An 8,345-nucleotide genomic window follows, 5' to 3' on the forward strand; every position below is an offset into this window, starting at 1 on the left:
AACAACAACAACAGTATCTCGGCATTGCACGCATCTTTTACCAGAGTAACCTTATTACGTCATATTGTTTTAGTCGGTTGGGACAAGTCAAGAGGTCCACATTAGAATTTGTAATTGTTTCAGTCGGGTGGGACAAGTCTAAAAAGTCTACACTAGAATTTGTTCATTGCGACTTAAAAAAAACTTTTTGTCTTTAGAAAATTGCAAAAAAAAGACAATCAGTATCCGCTCTGCAAGGCAGTGGGTCACATTGGGACCCGAGATTGCAGCAAGGTAGCAGTCATTCTGTACAAAAAAAAATCTCAGAAGATTATTTTACCTTGAGATCATAAGAGACATTTTCGTTTAGAGCAGAAATTACTCTTGCCTGTCTGTGTGTGTGTGTGTTTGTATGTACGTATTTCCGGGCTTCGTTATCACATTCACAGAGACGAGGGGGGGGGGGGGGGGGGGGGGGGGCGGATGGATGGTTGAGGTGTCAGAGTGTGGGTGTGGGAAGGTTCTTGTGGGCGTGAGTGTTCGTCGTTGTAAAGGAAATGTTGTTGGGCGTGAAGACGTAAGGACGCTTGAATTATCTCCCTCCGCGAAAGGAAAATGGAAATGTCTTCCTCCTCCTCCTCCGCTTCCTCCTCCTCCTCCTCCTACGGAATTTTTCCTCTTCAGGAGTGATGACAAAAAGCAAACTTTTTTTTTTTACCTAAAAGAGATGAATTATACAACACTTATTTTCACAGAAGTGATGACGTACAAAACGCTATATCTTTATTTAACAAGTAATGACGCATATGACACTTCCTTATCAGGTATGATGACTCATAACACTTCTCTAAAAAAAGATGACGACTTATACCACACTCCCGCTCCATAAGTGATGACTTGAAAGCACTTGCAGGGCACTTTATTGTCTCAAGTGTTTCACTTTTACAGCACTCTTTATTCTAATGTGATGACTGAACCACATATTTTAGTATATATGTATAATACCACATTACTTTCACATACATATATGACTATCATATCATTATTTACGTCGTGCTTCTTAAAGCATGACCAACATAAACAAGCCATTTCATTGTTTTATGAAGTGAATGTATTGCCATGTTTACATAAACAAACAGTTTTTCTTAAGTGATGTCTATTTTTTTTATGAATTAGTTTCCTTTATCTCCCAGTCATTAGTTCATTTACCCTGAAAGTAAAATAATGTCGGTTGGGCTTTGGCTATTATTATCATTATTATTATTATCATTATGCTATTATTATTATTATTATTATTATTATTATTATTATTATTATTATTATTATTATTATTATTATATCATTATTATCATTATTATCATTATTATTATTATTATTATTATTATTATTATTATTATTATATTATTATTATTATTATTATTATTATTATTACGCAAATATGAATATATTCACGATGGAAAAAATGCACAAACCACAGAGAAAAACAACTGAACTCAAATCGAAGGTGACAAACCATATACCGACTTATATAGTTTCATCTCTCACACCGTGAAATTTACGCTAATGTCTGCCATAACAGAGGGCGTGTTTTTCATTTCCCCACATGGTAAATGAGCATCTGTGACCTTCACACTAAACACGGTAAGATCGAAGACGCCCAGGATTTGCTGGTTCGTCCTTTGTACCTCGTAAGAGAGTGATAATTGGGAGCTTTAGTCGACTGGAAAGGAATGATGTAACAGAATAATGACATGCGCAGTAGTAGGATAGTAATAATAATAATAATAATAATAATAATAATAATAATAATAATAATAATAATAATAGTGTACTTAGGAAGCAGACCCTCTCTCAAGCATACTTTATTAAAAGTAATGGCTACTTCAGCAGCGTTACACTTGTAGAGATTCTTCTCTATTTTGCGAATAGCGGCTTTTTCAGTGCTACTTAAACAGGCTAGTAGAGCGCCTATAGAGGTCATGGTAAAATACAGGGTCAAAATAGGTGTATATATTTGAATTTTACAGATAAACTATGATACCATAGTCATCAAAGTCATTAACGATTTTCTCTCTCTCTCTCTCTCTCTCTCTCTTTCTTAAAGCGAGCTTTCGTCTGGAGCTGCCAGACATCCTCGGGCTGGGAAGCTGAGGGTGGACTGATCTTGGTGCGGTGTCCGTCCTCCTTATATCTGTGGTTGACAGCACGGGGTCTGCCCCATGCTTGTCTCCTATTGGCTGGTGGCGGTGAGTCTTGTTTTCATTGGCTGCCTGAGCCAGGTCTCAAGCCACTTTCTTCGGGCCGATGGTTGCGTTGCAGCATATCCTGCAGCCGCCTGGACCTCCTAAGCGGCGTTGTAACATTGATGGGCGTTGCGCTACGCTGTGGGACGTCACGGCTACTTTGATTTCCATCGGCTGCAGGAGTACCTCGTTCGGGGGCGTTGTCATCCATAGAGTTGTCATGATCGGTGGTGTCATTGTTGGTGGCAGGTCTTCTCATACTCGTAGGGAGGAGAAATTCTTCCTGCGTCGTATTCAGAGTAGGTTTTATTTGCTGGATGAGTAGCGCCTCCAGCAGGCGCAACCGACGGGCATCAGGGGCCTTCCCGATGATCTTCGTGTTCTTTATGATGATATCTCGGGAGATGGCCTCGTGATGTTTGGTGCGGGCGTGATTCTTTATAGCCCCCTCTTGGGCGTGGCACGAGAGTCTCTTCGACAGTCGCATGGTAGTCATACCTACGTAGGCGCCGCTGCATTCGCGGACTGGGCATGTATATTGGTACACTACATGCGTCTGCTTCAGGGGTTCTCGTACCTGTGGAGAGGGGTGTTATTTTTGTTTTCATAATAAGATCGCGCGTCCTCCGATTCTGGTAATATATGATTAGGTCGATATTCTTGGGGGTTCTCTTCGCTAACTTTTATATGGGCACCGTGGAGGAACGGGTCTTCGCCAGGATGCAAGCAACCCCAGCAGATATGGACGTTTATATTGACGACATCTTTGTGCAAGTCGACGCCGAGGATGAGGTAGAAGCCCTCCGTCAAGCATTTCAGCAGTGTAGTGGTGCTGAATTACACAGTCGAACGCAGCTCCGACGATCGGCTCCCCTTCCTCGACGTCCTTGTAAGCAAGACGGAAGACGGTCTCCGTACTTCAGTCTACACAAAGAAAACCAATTTAGGACTTTGCCTCAACGGAGACAGCGAGTGCCCCGCCAGATTCAAAAGCACCACCGTCAGGGCCTTCGTCAGGAGGGCCCTCTCCCACTGCTCAACCTGGCAGGACACTCACCAGGAACTCGACCGCGCCTCCCAAGTACTTGTGAATAATGGGTACTCAAATAAATTAATCAGCAAGGAAGTCCGCACAGCCCTGGAGAAATGGTCCACGGTAGTGAGAGCCCGCAGGCCCGCCCCCAGGATAATATCAAGCTGTACTACAAAGCCTTCATGAGTTCCCATTACCGTGAAGAAGAGGACGCCATTAAGAAAAATTATTTCCGATAATGTATCCCCGACTGACGACACCAAGAATATCGAACCTAATCATATATTACCAGAATCGGAGGACGCGCGATCTTATTATGAAAAATAACCCCTCTCCACAGGTACGAGAACCCCTGAAGCAGACGCATGTAGTGTACCAATATACATGCCCAGTCCGCGAATGCAGCGGCGCCTACGTAGGTATGACTACCATGCGACTGTCGAAGAGACTCTCGTGCCACGCCCAAGAGGGGGCTATATAAAGAATCACGCCCTGCACCAAACATCACGAGGCCATCTCCCGAGATATCATCATAAAGAACACGAAGATCATCGGGAAGGCCCCTGATGCCCGTCGGTTGCGCCTGCTGGAGGCGCTACTCATCCAGCAAATAAAACCTACTCTGAATACGACGCAGGAAGAATTTCTCCTCCCTACGAGTATGAGAAGACCTGCCACCAACAATGACACCACCGATCATGACAACTCTATGGATGACAACGCCCCCGAACGAGGTACTCTGCAGCCGATGGAAATCAAAGTAGCCGTGACGTACCCACAGCGTAGCGCAACGCCCATCAATGTTACAACGCCGCTTAGGAGGTCCAGGCGGCTGCAGGATATGCTGCAACGCAACCATCGGCCCGAAGAAAGTGGCTTGAGACCTGGCTCAGGCAGCCAATGAAAACAAGACTCACCGCCACCAGCCAATAGGAGACAAGCATGGGGCAGACCCCGTGCTGTCAACCACAGATATAAGGAGGACGGACACCGCACCAAGATCAGTCCACCCTCAGCTTCCCAGCCCGAGGATGTCTGGCAGCTCCAGACGAAAGCTCGCTTTAAGAAAGAGAGAGAGAGAGAGAGAGAGAGAGAAAATCGTTAATGACTTTGATGACTATGGTATCATAGTTTATCTGTAAAATTCAAATATATACACCTATTTTGACCCTGTATTTTACCATGACCTCTATAGGCGCTCTACTAGCCTGTTTAAGTAGCACTGAAAAAAGCCGCTATTCGCAAAATAGAGAAGAATCTCTACAAGTGTAACGCTGCTGAAGTAGCCATTACTTTTAATAATAATAATAATAATAATAATTGCGAGGCAAATCCACATTTACATATGGATAGTCATTTTCATGAAATTGACAATAAAAAAAATTAATGTTTGACATCCGTTGAGTAGCGACGTCTAGAAAATTTACATCAAAATTCGCATGTTTATTTGTATGAAAAAAAGTTTAAAAATCACAAACGTTCATTAACTTAAGATGCTTAAAATGTTTTGGCAAAAATGCTCTCAAGATTATCCGTCAAAAAATTTATATTTAATGAAGTACTTTACTTCTTTATTTTGTTATAATAACTTTCCTTAGGGCTAGTTGCAAATTGCACTGGAAAACTTTTTCATCTGTATTTAAGTAAAAAAAACTAATTTAAATAGTGAAAAGCGTTTGCTTTTACGCAAAAAACACATATTCACAATCTCGAAATACACTTCCAACGAAAATTATTTCTAAAATAATTTCAAAGCTAATTTAAATTGTATCATTCCAACGCTGTAATATAAGCTCGATATTCGAAGTCACAGCGAAAGGTTTACAACTTTCAATTAAAGAGATAACGTTACCCAGAAGCATAAAACAACAACTGCTCTACATACGAGCGTAAAATAATTACAGACTTTAGGGTGTGCTGTTGCTAGTTCTGCGGTATTACGCTATAAATCCGTAAAAAGAGAGGAAAGAAAAATAGACCACCATTTAACTTTCCCTTAGATCACTACCTACGCGACGTAGAAATCACCACAAAGTCTGGTGGAGGGGAGAGTGAACTTTTCCCACAAAACGTGTGTCTTAAAGAGAGAGAGAGAGAGAGAGAGAGAGAGAGAGAGAGAGAGAGAGAGAGAGAGAGAGAGAGAGAGTCCTAAAAATTACTCTTTCGTTCGCCCCCTCCCACCCCCCCCCCCCCCAAAAAAAAAAACAAAAAAAAAAAAAGAACTCCATCAAGATACCAGACCTACAATGACAGCGGGCCATTTTCGTCACGCGCCTAAGGTCGTCAAAGTAACAGTAGATATTAAGAGGTACCAGAGTAATTGTGGTGGGGCCTGGTTGTGGGGGGGTTGGGATATACCCTCCCCACCACCCCATGCCCACACGGACGCCATTATGTAATACAAAACATCCCCCCTGTGTAAATGAGAAACCAAAAATGTAACCAGGAAGAGGACCGGAGGGCCCAAGTAACATTAAAAGGAGTTCTCGTGGAGGTAGAACGTGGGCGTCCGAGCAGGGTCACTTCCCTGGCGAGAGCGCGCGCTCGCACATACATACACGCACTCACACACAAACACACGCACGCACAAACAACAACCAAATCCTTGCAGAACATACATGCACGCATACATACGTAAACGCAAACGCCACTACTGAAATGACTCATACACTCAAACCTGCCTTTGCACACAAAACGATATCTGAGAGATACATGCATGAAGTACGAAAGTATGTATACATACACGTACATTAAATCAAAAGACATCGGTGGTATACTATGTACGCGAAGAGCGATCGCACTTACATAAACGCACACGCCAAAAAGAATAAGATCTCACTTAGGGAACTGCGAATATTACGTAATACGTACATAGGTCCCACTATTATAGCCTTTGGCCTAAAATATGGACTTTAAATATCCTGTGGCCTGTTCAGAAGATAAAATTTCATTGGCGCCATGAGCAGAAGTCTTGATTTATTAGCATTTATCCTTTATTCATTCATAAATCCACGTAAAATTCGTACTTTCGGTTCAGTTACCTTTCCCGAACCTATTTTTTTCTTCTTGGGACTGGATGGGTGACGGGGGTAGGGGTGGGGTTAAGGAGGAGGGGGGGCCCGGATTGTATGGGATATGCAAGATTCACTTCAGGGCTTCTACATCCTCTGAAGTTAAATAAAATCCAGGTTAAATTGTCCTGTTTCTTCATTGCATATTCTCGAATTTTATTCTCTCTCTCTCTCTCTCTCTCTCTCTGAAACGACTCACTTTACTTAGATATTCATATTTTGGGCGGTCCGAGATGGGCGTGGCACAGAAGTTGGCGTGGGGGAGCTAATCTGAACGCTTTATCTCAACCTAACATAATGGGATGTGAATACCCAATGAGCCTCGACCGTGAGCACTCTGACAAACGAGCCTAGTATTCAAAGAGAAATATATAAGTTGGGTCTGTCGTCACTGAAGAGAAATAAATATTTCCATTTGGATGGCTTAAGATATATGTAATTCTGTCTTCTCGAGTTAATATAATTCTTTACCATATGGAAAAAATGTACCTGTGTATTTCGTCTTAAAAAAATACAGATTAATATTTATATTTGTTTCTTTTATTATTTTACGTTGCAAAACACAAAATCCTATTGCGTATTTACATGTAATATAGTTGATGTGGAATCCTTATTATATTAATACTGCAATCTAAATGATCACACTAGCAGAGAATGTAAAACTACTACTATTGAGATCATTCAAATTACTAATTAACTAAAAAAAAAAAAACTTTATTTTACTTGACATTCATAACACTAACATCCCATTTCGCAACAATATGCAGAGCATAAACTGGTAATAATTGCTTGCAAGAAATAAAATGTTTTGGCTCTTTAGTATCTATACTAAAAAAAAAAGATTTACATATAACTATTTGTGGTGAAGGTCGAACAATTCAAGAAAATGAAGCTGGCAAAATTCTCATGATCTGAGGGAAGTTGCAGTGAGTCACATTGATGCCCGAGAGATGGACAGAATTAATGAATAAATGGGATTCTTGCGATGACAGCTCCATCTGATCTTTATCCTAAAAGCACACCACTCTCCAAATGCGTTCCATAGATCCCAAAAGGATAAATTAAACAGATACTTGAACACGTAGTACATTTCAAACACATTACCAATCCAGGTGAAACTCGTTTTGCCCCACCACGGGATGTCCACGAAGGCCAGGACCCACCCTTAAAAAAAATATATGGGCTACTGTACATACCACTAAACCTTGTTTCCTAAAAGCACAATTCATTCAGAAGTATAATTTAAATCCTATATCTATCTGCAGTAAATGTGACCATCTGGTAACTCTCTATTCGGTAAAACAGACATCAGATATTTCCTGCGGAGAAACGGGATTCCTAGAACTGGCTGGGTATCCTTGGTGTCCCTGGGCATTTTATATGCACTCCCACATTACTGCCCACAATCCCCGGGTTAAATCTTCGCCCTTACAATAAGTCTCATAAGTGTCCTCCTCCCACGGGACCCTGTCCTTCTCTCCTAATGAGTCAACTGGGAAGGGAACTATTATCTTGATCATGCCATACCGTTGCTTACCCAGGGTAAGGGCATTGAAGGGGTGGTGGGGGGGGGGGGGGCGGCACTCCTTGCAAGCATTACTTCATATTCTTTGAGGATACATAGAACAAAATGAGTAAGGAATAATGCCAAATTACTATGAGTTTTACGAAGACTACTGAAACCCCTCAGGAAATATTGCCCAACAATGATTTACGACCAACGCAATGGGTATCGGAATCGGCGAAGAAAGTTGAAGTTCTTGAAGGTGTAGGTGTTAGGAAACTTGTTTCTCCAACGCCCTCCAGCTTCGTAATACAGACCCCTTTCCCGCTACACCACCGATTCATATTAAACGCATAACTCACCTGGATCTACAATCGAAGACGTCGATGATCCTTATTTAATCCGTCCAATGCACTTCTTTAACGACAGGTGTTCCCCAAGGGCCGCTCGGAGGAAACAACAACAACACACGTACGGTCTCACCGCCAGCTCACTCAATACTGGCTCTCGAACTC

General features: G+C 41.9%; 1 protein-coding gene across 4 annotated transcripts in view; it reads right to left on the reverse strand.

Moving 5' to 3' along the window:
- LOC135204254 (CD109 antigen-like) overlaps positions 1–8,345 on the reverse strand; it is a 76,187-nt gene extending 67,842 nt beyond the window's left edge. For all 4 annotated transcript variants that reach the window (XM_064234375.1, XM_064234377.1, XM_064234374.1 and 1 more), the window contains exon 1: positions 8,193–8,345. The gene's annotated coding sequence lies outside the window, so the exon portion shown is untranslated. The remainder of the gene's footprint in view (positions 1–8,192) is intronic.

Source organism: Macrobrachium nipponense, chromosome 44, assembly GCF_015104395.2.
Source record: "Macrobrachium nipponense isolate FS-2020 chromosome 44, ASM1510439v2, whole genome shotgun sequence".
NCBI lineage: Eukaryota > Metazoa > Arthropoda > Malacostraca > Decapoda > Palaemonidae > Macrobrachium > Macrobrachium nipponense.